Source organism: Capsicum annuum, unplaced genomic scaffold (genome assembly GCF_002878395.1).
Source record: "Capsicum annuum cultivar UCD-10X-F1 unplaced genomic scaffold, UCD10Xv1.1 ctg81309, whole genome shotgun sequence".
NCBI lineage: Eukaryota > Viridiplantae > Streptophyta > Magnoliopsida > Solanales > Solanaceae > Capsicum > Capsicum annuum.
The window spans coordinates 183525-198654 of record NW_025892022.1 but is presented as its reverse complement, the minus strand read 5'-3'; the positions used below and the strand labels follow the sequence as shown (position 1 = coordinate 198654).

The following is a 15130-nucleotide window of genomic DNA, read 5'->3' as shown; positions in this document are numbered from 1 at the left end:
TTTAAGTAGATCCAGGTTTGGTTGGTAGATTAATAGGTTTTCAATTGGTTAAAAGGTTTTTAATTGATTAAAATTTTAACCAATGAAAAGCTGCACATGTCAAAATAAAAATCCTAATCGTTTGCCTAAAGGTGGATATAAGAAGGTATTTTAGAGCCCAAAAATAGAAGGAGGTATATTTGTACCATTCCCAATTGAAAGATAATCTAGGCCCCTTTCCGTAATTTAAAAGTTCAACTAAATTGACAACTGAAAGAAAAAAAAAACAACTAAAGAAAAATGAAACAAGATGAGAAGAAAAGTTTTTTTTAAAAAAACAAAAACAGTGATGAACATAGTAAAGAAGATGAAGAAGAAAAAGCCTCAGCAGCAGCGATGAACACAACAGAAGCATACATAGAGTTTGAGGAAAAAGAGTAGCACACGGCAGGCAAAGCAAAAGAAAGTCGTGGAGCCTAGTTGCTGAAGAAAGTCGAAGCAAGCAGAACTTTCATGCTTCTAACAAGTCTGTGAATCCTTTTGTTTTTCTCTTTAGAAGTCGACCTTCCCAAAAAAAAAAGGGGCGACCACAGCACGCGCTGCGGTGCTCCTCACTTACTTTAAAGAAGCGATTGCTTCCTTCATCCCCAGTCCCCTCAGTCACAAGAAGCGTTGGTGGTCCGCGCCGCCTTACTTCACTGCTTGAAGTGATGAAACAGCGCTTTTAATACAACACTGAGACCAGCATATTACAAGGATAAGTAATGGTAACCTCCTCATCAAGGAACTATGAGTTATAACAGGGACAATGAACTCTCAGTAAGTATGATATAGGCATGTAAGAATGAGAAACCAATACTTTATGCAAGCAGTTATGATCAAGTGAAACCAAGAAACATGCATTTAACCAGAATATCATGAATGAATTATCATCAATATCGTGACAAAATATGACATGAGTTTGTTGGACATGATGTGGCAAGGCTGAAAGTTGCCTAGCTAACCTAGTTGGCATATTCTTAATTGAAAGATGAATGGCATTACCACTAAGGTTCACATATATTAGATAGAAGCTAGTAAGCTATTACTCCTACCTGTAAGATAAATGGTAGTACCACTAAGAAAGCAAAGGTATGTAATGACAAGATTGTTGGATTACTATAGGTTCACAAATATTAGATAGAAAGTTGCTTTTCACCTCACTCTTTTATAACATATATTTTAGCAAGTTTTGAACTTGCAATTAGGCATCAACATAAAGCAGGCCAAAGTCTTACTCAAGAGAGAGTTGGAGTTTAGGACTGGAGATAAAGTGTCCTTAAAAGTTCACTCATGAAAGCAGTCATGAGGTTCAATAAGAAGGACAAGCTACCTTGGAGTTCAATGGTCCTTACGAGATTATTGCACGGATCGAAACAGTGAACTACCAAACAAGTGGAAAAGGACATGACTTAAAAGAAGGAACCAGTGCTTATAGTGGATCATCAAGTGTGAAAACTAGGTTTGAAGAATATAGTATCAATAAAGGTAGCTGAAGGAGCAACTTGGAAAGTCGAGGATGACTTGAAGATAAGACACCCACAACACTCTGAGTCTTTAGGAGGACAAGAATAAATTCAGGACCGAATTTCTTAGGAGGGAGAATGTAATGTCAATTTTCTGCTAAATGTCTCTCAATATTGAGAGTTTTGCCATTAAATAGAAAGTATTCAAAGATTACATCTCTAAAGATCCGTCTTTCCTATCCCTAAAGATCAGCTTTTCTATCCCTCTAAATCCGTTATTCTATCCCACCAAATCTGCTCTACTATAGTCAATATTACTCTCATTAATTGCTAAATCAAATCTCTGTAATTACACTAATATACAACAATATATAACTACATTAATGTATACAATAATTACTAGTTAGTTGTCCATCATGCTAACATCCCCTCTCAAATTGATGTTGGTAGATCAAGAAGCATTAATTTGCCTACTTGAAACTGATATCGTCGTCGTGCCATTGATTTTATAAATGCATCAGCTATTTGAAGATCACTGGACAAGTGCGGAAGAGTAATGACTCTTTCAGCTACAGCTTCTCGTATATAACGACAGTCTACTTCGATGTGTTTGGTCCACTCATGATAAATCGGATTAGTAGCAATCTGAATAACACTTGTATTGTCAGCATGGAGAGGAGCAGGATTAGATTGAGGAAATCCAATCTCAGCACGTAATCCGCGAAGCCACACAATCTCGAAGCAAGCAATAGACACTGCTCGATATTCAGCCTTTGTTGAAGATTGACACACAGTCTTTCTTCTTACTCTACTAAGATATCAAAGACTCTCCAAGAAACATGCACCAACCAGTGACCGAACGACGAGTGTCAGAACATCCCGCCCAATCAAAATCACTAAAAGTATTAAGATGAATAGGAGAACCACTAGGAAAGAATAATCCATTATTAGATGTTCCTAGGAGATATCGAATGATGCGACGGACAGCTACCAAATGAAGACGACGAGGAGCTTGCATAAATCGACTAACTTGTTGAACTGCAAAAGAGATATCAAGTCAGGTAATAGTAACGTAATTTAAGCTCCCAACTAATTGTCGAAATATAGTTGGATCATGAAAAAGACCGCCTTCCTCCCGGCAACACTTTACATTCAACTTTAGTGCAGTATCTACGGAGGAAGAATCTTGAAGACCTGCCAAACAAATCAGATCTTGTGTATAGTTGTGTTGGCTTAGAAACACGTCTGATGAATCACGATGAACTTCCAAACTCATGAAATATGTAAGAGTACCAAGATCTTTCATCAGAAAGGAATCCTTAAGTTTCTATTGGAGACTAGTGATTAGTGAAGAATCGGTTCCTATGATAATAATGTCATCTACATATATCAAAAGAAGAACACAACTGTAGATGTTTTTCGAAGAAAAAGATGAGTCATATTTTCTCTACTCAAAAGAGAATTGTAGCAAAGTAGATCGAAATTTGTCAAACCAAGCTTTGGGAGCTTGTTTTAATTCATACAAAGACCGCTTCAACTTGCATACATCTAATGTAGGTGATGAGAACAAACCAGGTGGAGGTTTCATATAAATATCTTCTTTAACATCACAATGGAGAAAAGCATTTTTGACATCCATTTGATGAAGAGGCTTGTTTTGTTGAAGAAGCAATGGCAATGATAGTTCGCACGATGGTCATTTTTGCTAACACCATACTCCTGTGTACTACCAAGAACAACTAGTCGAGTTTTGTACCGATCAAGAATTCCATCAGAATGAAGTTTAATTAATAAACCTATTTACATCCAATTGGGCGGACATTTGAAGGACATGAAATAATATCTCATGTGTTATTTTCTTTAAGAGCCAAAAGTTCTTCCATTGCTTTCTGCCAACATTCATGCTTGAAAGCTTATAAGTAACAAGTTGGAACAGAAATGGTGGATAAAGTAGAGGAAAGTCATACTAATTAGGAGGGCGAGATACTCTGATACATTGTCCAGTGGGCTCAAGAGGAATAGAGCTTGAAGAATTCTCAGATTCTAGTTGTGGAGCAATCTCAAGTGTTGGATCAATTTTGTGAGGAGGTAAAGTTGGCTGACGTCGTTCATACACAAATCTAGGTTTGAACCACTTAGAAGATGATGACAAATCATCAAAAGTAGGAAAAAGAGGAGAAACTGGAGATGACTCAACGTGAGTAGGAAAGAAATACTGATTCTCAAAGAAAACATCTCTAAAAATATATAATTTGTCAGAACATGGATCATAGCAATAAAACCTTTCTACAAAGTACTATAGCCCATAAAAGCACATTTAGTAGATTGAACAAAATGTTTATTACACTGAGAAGGAGGCAAATGCACAAAACAAACACAACCAAATGTATGAAAATTATCATAGCTAGGAATTTTGTGATAAGGACGATAATATTCTACAGATGCACAAAACAAACACAACCAAATGTATGAAAATTATCATAGCTAGGATTTTTGTAATAAAGACGATAATATGTGGACAAAATTTAACACTTCAAATAGCAGTCTATTAATTAAATAGATAGCAGTAGACAAAGCTTCAACCCAGTATTTAGATGGGACAGAGGACTCGATCAATAAAGTACAAGTGACCATGTTTACGCTAAGAGACCCCATTTTGTTGTGGTGTATATGGACAAGAGCGTTGTGAGACAATTCCTTTCTCAAGCAAAAAAATTTAAATTCATTTGACATATTTTCTCCACCAGAATCAGATCTTAATAATTTGATACAAGTAGAAAATTGAGTCTTAATGTAAGCCAAAAATATCTTGAACATGGAAAATACCTCAGATTTGAAACGAAGAAAATACACCCACGTAAATCGACTATAATCATCTACGAATGTCACAAAGTACTTGAACTGAGCATGAGAAACAGTTGGTGAAACACCCCAAACATCATTATGAACGACATCAAAACACTTTGTAGCACGACCACCAAAATTTGGAAAAGGAAGAATTCTACTTTTGCCTAATTTACAAGCAGAACAATCAAATGAAGCAGGGAAAAATTGATTTTTCTTTCCCAATAAACCGGACTTTGATAAATAAGACAACAGAATAGAATTTGGATGTCCTAGACGCCAAACCTTAGTCTTATTTAGTTAGCTGTAGAAGTACAAGCAAAAGATATAACAGGAGGAATGAGAAAATGTATAGGAAACAGTCTTCTAACTTTAAGCCCCTTCGCGATTATCATCCCCGACATCTGATCCTGCATAAGACAACCATAATGAGAAAAATTTATATCACAATTGTCATCAACCAATTGTCCGACTGAAATAAGACTAGTTGAGAGCTTCGATGAAAGAAAAACATTCTTGAAAGTTGGAGTAATATCCCCAACCTTAGCAATGGGTAAATTACTACCATTAGCAACCTGTATTTGTAATGAACCTTGATACTTACGAACGTTTTTTAATATATGCTTGTTGAGTTGGTCATATGATTGGATACACTAGAATCAACAATTCAAAACTTAGATTTAACATCAGTACCTTGTAATTGTAATGCTGAAAAGGCGGATACGATCATTTGTTGTACCATTTCAGGAGTAAGAACTTGTCCTGAAAATGAGTTCTCAAGAGTGAAACCATTTATCCCTTCTTGAAAAGGCATTTACCTGACGATTCTAAAAGCGTGTGGGACACTCTTTGATAATGTGTCCTTGTTGCTTACAATAATTACATAACTTCTTTTTGCAATTGCTAGCAATATGGTCATATTTCTTGCAACTGCAGCATTGAGTTCTAGGCATAATGCCTGCCCTTTCCTTTACCTTGAGCAGCAAATACAACAGCGACATCATTTTCTCTTTTAAAAGTATTTTGTGTGACAAAACGCTGCTCTTTACGAAGTAATTCCCTAAAACAAACATTCAGAGAGAGACGGGTCACGATTCACCAAGTTAAAGCAAACACTCACAAACTCAGAGCGTAACTTCATCAAAAATTGATCTCGATTGCTTTGCTCATGAACTTCCTGAATTATACAGAGAATCTGTAACTTCAGCCAATAAATTTTGAAATCCACAAAAATAATCCTGAATAGAAAGACCTCCTTGAGAGTAATTAGCAATTTTATACTCGGGTGTGTTTGGTATGATGGAAAATATTTTCTTGGAAAATGTATTCCTGGAAAATAAGTTGGTTTTCTACTTATTTTCTCATGTTTGGTTGGTGAGTGAAAAATATTTTCCGAAAAATATTTTATGTTGTTTGGTTGGTGAGTAGAGACTATTTTTTAGAAAAATATTTTTTAGTGTTTGATTGGTGAGTGAAAAAATATTTTTTTAGAAAATACTACTAACTGTTAACTAGTATATCAGTGCCTCTAGCAATTCAACAATTTATAAGAACTAATTTAAGCATAACAAATAATATCAATATCAAATATTAAAATATTACAATCACTAAATTTAAGCAACTATTAATTAGCAAATATAGGAGACACTTTTCAATATTTTGTCAGGACAATCTCAAAATGCTACAATAAATAGAAATATAACGGAACGACAAGCTTATTCAACCTCGTGAAATAAGTTACATCGATGACAAAATGAAACATGCAATTAGCAAAAGTAACATAGGTAGTCTTCCTCTACGCATATGAAAATAACAATACATTCAACGAACATTGGAAATGGAAAAAATTCGAGCTTCACTATTTTTTATTTCAAGCAGTGAAAAATTGAAGCAAAGAACAGTGAAAAATATTTTCGAGTAATGTAAATTTTTTAGAAATATGAATCTTTTGAGTCAAATGAATATGAGTGTTGTTGGGTGGGGAAGAGGGGTGGAGGTTAGGTCATAAGTCACATTTGTCATTTTCTGAAAAATGACTTCTCTTGGCCCATGACGGAAGTCATTTTCCCTCAAATTGAGGAAAATGAGTTGTTGTGGAAAATGTTTTACAAATATTTTATTGCAACCAAACAAGGAAAAATAGGAAAACATTTTCCATCATACCAAACACAGTCTCTAAGTAAAAGCGTCGGGCACTATTATCTTGATTGTAAACCTTTTGTAAATAATCCCAAATGGCTTTAGCTGTCTTGTAAGGCCTGAGATTAAGAACAATAAGAGGGTCAATTGACCCCAAAATCCACGTTATCACCCGAGAATCTTCAATTTTCCATTCACCTAACTTTGTAGAATGAGTAGGAGTAGAATTGACTCCATCTATATGGCCCAATAGTTTTTTTCCAGCACTGAAACTGAAACTCCCAGGACGAAAAATTCTTTCCAGTGAAACGAACACTAACTGATTCAAATTGATGTGGCCATATTTATGAAAACTAGAAACACTATGATTCAAAAAGAACCAAAATGATCAAGATCAAAGTCCTAGGTGTTATTTGTCGATGAACAATCAATAAAATTGAAATTTTCAAAAAAAAAACTGAAAGGAACCACAGATAGACTCTATGAAACAAGACAGCCAAGAGAAGGCTCTAATACCATGTCAATTTTCAGCTAAATGCCTCTCAATATTGAAAGTCTTTCCATTAAATAGAAAATATTCAAAGATTACATCTCTAAAGATCCGTTTTTCCTATTCCTAAAGATCAACTTTTCTACTCCTCTAAATCTGCTATTCTATCCCACCAAATCTGCTCTACTATAGTCAATATTACTCTCTTTAATTACTAAATTAAATCTCTGTAATTACACTAATATATACAACAATATATAACTACATTAATATATACAATATATTTATTAGTTGTCCATCATGGTAACATGTAATACCCTACCCTGAGCATGCTTTAATTGTCATTGAAGTAGCATATGGAACTCCGAAGATAAAAAATTAGGTAATGAGAGAATAACATTACAAGGATAATCATATTAGGGTCTCAAGAAAATAACAATATTATAAGAATAAAATTTTGAAATTAGGTTGACATAAGAACTTGACCAAAATGTCTCTCGATATTTTACTTTATCAAACAAGTACAAAGGAGTTCCATATTTAAAAAAAGTAACAAATTATTAGGTTTTAACTACTCATTATTGATGATAGCAACAATATATATATGCAACCCTTTAACCAAAATAATAATAATAATAATAATAATAGGAATATTTAAAATAACAATAATAATAATGATAATAATAATAATAACAATAAGACTACTTAATTACATAAGTGAAAGGTGTTCTAGGATACTTAAAAAAAATATCTAAGTATTTGATTCTAAAAGCTTAGAGTTTATAACATCTGACTTGAAGATGAAGAATTTACTATAAGAACCAAGTACTGGTAATTGCTAACAGAAAGCATCCTAGATAATCTACCTAGTGTAGCCGACTTTGCCAAGTCAAATCTCACAAACCGCCACTCAAATACTCCGATTTCCTTACACATGTTTAAGCCCCAATACACACAAAAGAAAAAAAAAAACTAATTAAACTAAGGCTAGCATCTAAGTAAATTTTACAAAGAGCCTTAAAGGCACCGCCACTAGTATAATATAAGAAGGTATCACGTAAAGACCAAAGCACCACAATTCCATATTACCTTGCAAGCCTACCAATACAAACAGTAGGTACTTGTTTTCAAGGTCCTTCCTGAACTTTACTCATTCCTCACTATGACGACATTCTAGGATTATAAGATTATTGTAGGACCAATATTACATAAAAATCATAAAAAGTTGAAGAACAAGTTCAAAGGTTACTTTGAAGTAGATAAAATTTTTTTGCAAATTTCCTTAGCGTTTGAATCTTCTTCTCCCGTGTAATGTTAACTTTTCTATTGGTGAAGTTGACAGATAGATTCAAGTCACTTTTAGCACAGAATAGATCCATTGAGAATGACCCAAACACCTCGACAACAGGAGCATCAGCAGAATAATCTGAAACAAAGAGTAAAGAGTACTAAGAGTATGGCACTATGCTATGGATTGAAAATTTTAACTCCCCACCCATACCCCATATCCCGTCTACTACTTATAACAATGAAATAGAAGTAGCCTGACAAATTGATGAACATTGTGGGAGTCAATATAGACTACCATCCTTCACACATCAAAGACTACCAAATTCAAATAGCATAATGCAGAAATTTTGTTATTCAATTACCATATATCTCCTTTACTATTTCATTAAAGATACGAAGCAAATCTCTTCGAACATCATAATCACTGGTTTAGGGCAAAGATCCACATAAACCTCATCAAGCAATACTTCAAATGTCGATAATTGTTCTAAAGTAGCTGTGTACTTCTTCCTCTGCTTCTGTTCACACTGTTGTGCTTTCTCACACAGAACTGATATCATAGTTATATTAGCGGATGACATTTTCACTTGCAAGTTCAAGTACAAAAAAAAATCTTCACAGAGTAGTAATTCAGTCATAAATATGAACTCGGCCAACAGAAGTTGTAGAATTTTCACCAAAAGGTGATAAAAGTACGACCAAGATCACCACTGCATTCAATAATACAAGTTCAATCAGCAGAGGTCTATCCCCCAAAAGAAAGTGCAATCCATTGGCTTATTTCACTATATGGACCAACTTTTAGACCTGTAGTTTCAACGCTGATCATTCAGCAAAATTTGTATCAAATAACAAAGCTTTCAATTACAAAGAGGACTCTTTTCTTTTCTTTTCCTTTTTCACTTTTGGTGTTGTGCATAACTTAAAAATTAGCCACGCACATACACTGCAATATGAACAGCAGCAGATCAAATATTCGACAATTTTTTATCCCTCGGTCAGAGAATGAATCCTAAGGATTCTTCAGCTTATAATATATTAATATTTCTCCATAGGAACCATGTGGAATCCTTGCACCTTGTCCTTGGAGTATAAGCTACTTTAGTAGGTTGGCTCCCTTATCAATTTTGTCACCCCAAGCTCCCACCTCTTCTACCCAAGGGAACGTTGACCACAGTATTTACCCCTTAATTGGAAGTGGGCAATGCCAGTCTTATTTGAGAACACTTATTGTATGAATGTTGAAGAACATGGGGCTAACTTCCATCATCTGGTTTCTAGTGAATACTAACAATAATGAATCAACATATATTTACCCCCTAGCATACCAGCACTGAAATTTTCCACAGGTGAAGCTCTATACTCTCCTTGATTTGTCAAATTCAGCGGCCACACTGGGTTTCTTCTATTTTCCCCTGTATGCATGGAGGGATAGGCAACAATAGGGTTCTATGAGCACAGGTTTTGCCAATGGCATATTTCCCCTAACGAATATTTAAAAAAAAAAGCATCCACCACTTCATTGGAGTGACATCTCACCTATTCCAAAAAAAAAGAATATCATATGGACATCCCAACGCAAGAAAATTGTACTTTCACCTAGCAAAATTCAGACAAATAGAGTTTAATCTAAACCTCGCAACTTGTCTTGGTCGGCCTAGGGAACAGATGCAGAAAATAAGGCCACAAAGGGACTGGTTCATATTACTCATATACCTCGACTAATTCCATAGGATATTTGTCACCTCCCATCAGCCTACCAGGTTACTCTATCCATCATATTTTTGTCTCTACTGGGATTTGAGCCTGAGATCTCGTGGATCTCAGCCCACTTTATTGACATCTAAGTCACACCCTTGAATGCTTTCCCCTCTCTTCTTTTCCTTCCCTTAACATTATAAACAAAGAAATCCTGGAAGTTAAATAATGGACACCAGTGCGCAAAAATACAACTCTAAAATAGCAAAACGCAATCACTATTTGAGGAAAAGGCTATTTCACAATTACTATATTTAACTTCTACATGTATAATTAATAAAATTAATGCATTGTATATGTTTAGATGTAACGTGGGATTTTTGTTATTTTGTTTTGTATGACTAAAAGGCATACTTGTTAAGTACTTAGAAGGTTTAGAATTTTGATTCTAATTGAATATTAGATGTCTGGGTCTATTTTGCTAATTCTCATTGAGGAGAAAGGAAACAGTCTCTTTATACCGCAAATTAGAAATAAGGTTTGCATGCATTTTTATCTTTTTTGGACTTCACTTGTGAAATTATTATGAGACATTGAGTGGTGAAGCCAGGAATTGGTAAAAGGCGTGCAAATTTTCTTATAAACAGTGAGTACCGTGTAAGGACTGCTTGTAAAGTACTTCTATAGAAGGTTCAAAACTTTGATTCCAACTGTATATTGGATGTGGTCTATTTTACTTGTTGAAATTGAGAAGAATTAGGAAACAACCTTTCTATCCCGCAAAGTAAGAATAAGGTCCGCATACATTTTATCCTTTGTAAATTTCACTTTTGAAATCATAGTGTGAATGGCGTTGATATCTTTCTCTTTGCTCATCTTTGTCTCCGCAAAACCTAATTCCAATTATAAAGTTAAAATCTTTTTCAGTTTTTTTCGGATATTTATTTATTTTCCTGTAATTTGATTTCTTTTGGGGGGGGGGGGGGGGGGGATTAAATTAAGACTTATTTCAAGAAGATAGTTATGTTGTTATGCTGATTTACTATTATATAGTATGGATTTGGATATTGTTTCTGCACATGCTTATTTTCTAATGTTCGCAAATCGCTAATTTTAGTTTGAATGTGTTTATGGATTGCTAAGCTTTATTATTTAGTAATTTTTGTATGTGGTCTTACCATTTGCAGTAAAATCCTATTGAAATTAACTGCCGCGAATCAGACTACTAAGGAATCATAGAGAGATTCAACTGAAGCAAGAGGAGAAATAGCTAAGCTACTAGAGACTGGTCAGGAAGCTACTATTGGAATTCGGGTATAAACTAATCATGTTTTGCTTAAATTCCTCAATCAATGCTAATATCATTTTTGCAACGCTCTGTGTACGCATTTATATACTGAAAGGTAACCAAGTATTTTGATAGATGATTTTACAGTGCGATGATCTTGGTTCTGTTGTTTGCTTATTTAGTGAGAGAAGAGAGAATGATGGCAACATAGGAGATAGCCGAGCTATTCTGTCAGCTAATACATGTTCCGTCTTCCAAGTACTGAAGCACAAAGATAATGAGTTATCTCTGTTGTGTTGATGTTTTGGACCAAAAACACGAGCGCATATGTTTATTCTTGCCCGAATATAGATTCTGGTTGGGTTTCTATCTCTGGGTTGACCCGAAAAACTCCAAAATTCCCTCTCTTCTCAATAACCTAACCCCCATTTAAATTGCCCTAAGCCCCCAAAATAAATTAACTCTCCATTTTTCTTCGGCCAATCACCGGTACAAAATCCTTCGACTTCCTTGCCAGTAAACCAGTCACACCGAAAAAACAAAAATCTATTACCCAGTGAAAAACAGGTTGAGGAAAGTCATCGTATATTGTTCTCATCGAAATGAGTCACTGAGTCGACTTGGATAACTTGAGAAAGTCGGACTTAAAATGATCTCTGTGTTTATTTTTCTGAAAATTGATGCGTTTGCAGCTTACTTTGCTTTTCTTTTTTTTTTTTTGTGTGTGTTGATGCAGTTTGGGGAGTTTGCTAGCTGAGCTGAAAGTTGACAAGAGTAGCAAAGAGTGAATTTTGTGAGGGGAATGAGCTTGAGTTCTCCTCATTCCTACTGATCACGGTTACTGCTTGCTTGAGAGTGTAAGTCTACATTATTTTTCCTTTCCTTTTGGAGTACATATGCATTGTTGGTGGATACATTTTTTGCTGCTGCATATCCTAATACTTCTTCACTTAATAGTGCGATGTTAATCATCTTTCACAATTTTATTGTGATCTAACAGAGCTCTCAAGTGACTTTTATGATTTTAAGTACTCACTCTGATGGAAATTTAGAGGCATGTTAAGTTCCATTCAATATGGTGAAGTTGTCCATTCAGATTCAATGTAATCTCCACTGCAGTTGTTTAGAGGCATCTCTATGTACTTGCAAGCCCTTGAGATGATAAAACACGAAAATGATTAAAAAAAATTCATTTTCATGTTAAGTGTCGGTCTGATTTTTATTGGCCACTAGATACCTGTGAAATACCGTGACCTTTACAAAACTGACCTCTTCTTTTTATCCTACTTTTTGAGAGGCCTTATATTATTTGCACTACATAAGACATAAACACATTTCAATTTCAAGTCCTATTAGTATGCTCTTTCAAAAGAAGTTTCAAAGTGAAATTAACAAATTTCTCATTTCTTCCTGCCTTGATATTGCATAGACACAACTCCCGTAAAATTTGTAGATTCTTGAAAGTGTTTAAAGTTGTTTATACCCTCTCTCGATCTGTCTTTAATTCAAGATTGATAATAGAAGGAGAACTTAAGAGTTGGAAATTTTTTTGGTATCCTTTGGTTTCTGAGTTGCTTCATATTTTATGATATTGCAGTTTGGAGGTGTTACTTTTGATTGGTTGCATTGGCCAGAGTCATTGAGTATAGATAAAATCACTTGATGTGAAAAAAGACATTGATTTGTTGAAGTTGCACGCACAATCCACATCTCTACAATACTTTTGAAGAAAGTTGTAGGGAGAGGTCTCACACCATTAACCATAACTAACATCATGTGTCGAGAAATCTTGAACAAAGAATCTTTGATCGAGGAGATTGTTCAAGAAGCACTGGACTTCGTACTTCTTAGATCCAAGTAAAGATGCATTCCTTGAGACCATCTAACATGTCACGTATCACCGCCTTGATGAAGTTGCTTGTTAACATTGGCATATAGGTGAACATAGGAGGAGAGTCTGCAGACACCTTTCGTTTGAATGCATCAACTTCGAGAGAATATCCTGATTCATTGTTTTCAATTGATTTTTGCAGTTAACTGGAAATGACTAGCTAGGTTGTGACCAAGTTTGTCAATTGTCAAAAGTTGTAAAGTTTGTTTGTTCTTCAGCTTTCTATGTTGGATTAACTTAAAAGTAACAATAGCCTTTTCCTCAAATAATGTTTTATGTTATGAGTATTAATTTGAAGAAACAATATTTTCTCTCTCAAATAATGCTTTATGTTATCGTTTTATTTATGAAAATGTTTACAGGAGTTGAGGTTGTTAACACCAAACTTGTTGGAAAATTGACATTGGGTCAATGTAGCTTATATATACTCAAAATATTTTAACATTGGGCCGTGCTGACACGAGCCATGCTCCACACACACATAAGGTCCAAGTATTAAAAATGGGCGTGTAAGCCCAATTTATTACAGAAAAGAGTAAAGAAAAATGGAACCAATTTATCATTAGATGGCATTTTCATCTATGGAAATAAAACGCAAAATAGTGAAATACTAACCTTCCACCAGATAAAACCATGGTATTAAATATGGTCAAGCTTTAGAGGATCATTAATTCACAACTGAAATAAAATGAATACTCCACCTGCAGATATCTTAGGCTTGAAAAAGGATTAGAGAAAGAGGTTCAACTAATAGGAGTAACAAGAATCAGAAAATTAAAGCTTGTATTCAACTTTCATCTTTGCTCTGCAACTGGGGTTCTAGCAGCATAACTTGGTAAAGTTTGTATTCAACTTGTTTCGATACCTAATGATAACTTAGAACATGAACAAAAATTCTGCCTATTTTGATGTAAATCTCACAGGTATAACTACAAAATCAGTCAATTGAAGCCTGTTCAGTACCCAAATGATGAGTTAGGTTTCATTTCTTTAGGGAATTGAAATAGTTAAACCAAAACCGAAACAGATTTTTTGATAAATAATCGTCAGCAGTTGAGATTTTGATAGAGTTTCTCAAATGTAAAAATGAAATCATGAAGCAAGTAAAGTATAAAGTTCTGGACCGGAAAATAATACAAGGAGTAAAGGTTACCTTCAAAGAATGGATTCGGTTGCTCGCTGCTGGTGAATTGGAATGATGTCAGGATTAACCATCCTGCAACTATATCCTTACAAAAGTTTATAAGGAACATTTTAAGCTACTCCCTCCCGTCCTAAAATACTTGTCACGTTGAACTTCTGGAAAGTCAATTTAACTAATCTTTTGAGTTAAATTAGATTAGATATTCGAAAACTATATGAAAAGTACTATAGGTTGTAATTATTTTCATATCAATACAACATATAACATAAAAAGTTGCAATCGTCAAATATTTCAAGTTTCCAAACGCATATGCAGATCAAGTTTTTGGAACTTTCACACACAAAAATTTAGATTTTCCAAGTAAAGTGCATATGCAAACACAACTTCAAATTTAAAATATCATTCAAGTGTAAAATCTGAAAAAGAAAATAATTTATTCATTCTCACCAAAGAATCAATCTCGGAAATATTGTTATCAAGCATTTACCACATGAAAAACAAAAGGGAGGAAATTCAAAATTGAATCAAAAGGGAGATCCAAAAATTTCACAAATGAAGAAACTTGTAGAAACAGGAATAGAAGCTTTGTAGGGGCATGCTACGTGTCTTTTAATCGGAAGATGAAAGCCACGTATGACTTCAGTGAAAAGTCTAATATACCCTCATTATGAATTTAATTGACATTAAACTGACATGACGAAACCGGCTCTTTCAATATGTAGAAAAGAAAAGAAAAAAGACATGAGCGCACGTTTGGTCATGAAATTTTTTTTCTTTTTACCGAAAATTTTTTTGGAGTAAAAAATTATGGTGTTTGGTCATAAAAATTCAGAAAATAATTCCAAAAAAAATTTCTGAAAAG

The 15130-nt window shown here is 34.4% G+C and overlaps 2 long non-coding RNA genes across 4 annotated transcripts in view; one reads left to right on the top strand and one right to left on the bottom strand.

Annotated features, from left to right (window-relative positions):
* The window catches only part of LOC107848207, a 23165-nt gene extending 10200 nt beyond the window's left edge, over nt 1-12965 (top strand). The window contains exons 2-4 of one of the 2 annotated variants that reach the window (XR_007051653.1): nt 11133-11259; nt 11970-12090; nt 12831-12965. This is a non-coding gene — a long non-coding RNA (uncharacterized LOC107848207). Of the gene's footprint in view, nt 1-11132; nt 12091-12830 lie in introns of both variants that reach the window. The other variant, XR_007051654.1, reaches the window with a different exon arrangement.
* LOC107848206 lies at nt 7668-14831 on the bottom strand. 2 transcript variants are annotated; one of them, XR_007051655.1, is made up of 3 exons: nt 14716-14831; nt 8610-14423; nt 7668-8383 (listed from the first exon to the last, which is right to left on the bottom strand). It is a non-coding gene; the product is annotated as an uncharacterized LOC107848206 (long non-coding RNA). The 2 variants fall into 2 exon arrangements; XR_007051656.1 differs by lacking the exon at nt 14716-14831 and having other exon boundaries at nt 7670-8383; nt 8610-8797; nt 14278-14416.
* Nucleotides 14832-15130: the final 299 nt, after the last annotated feature.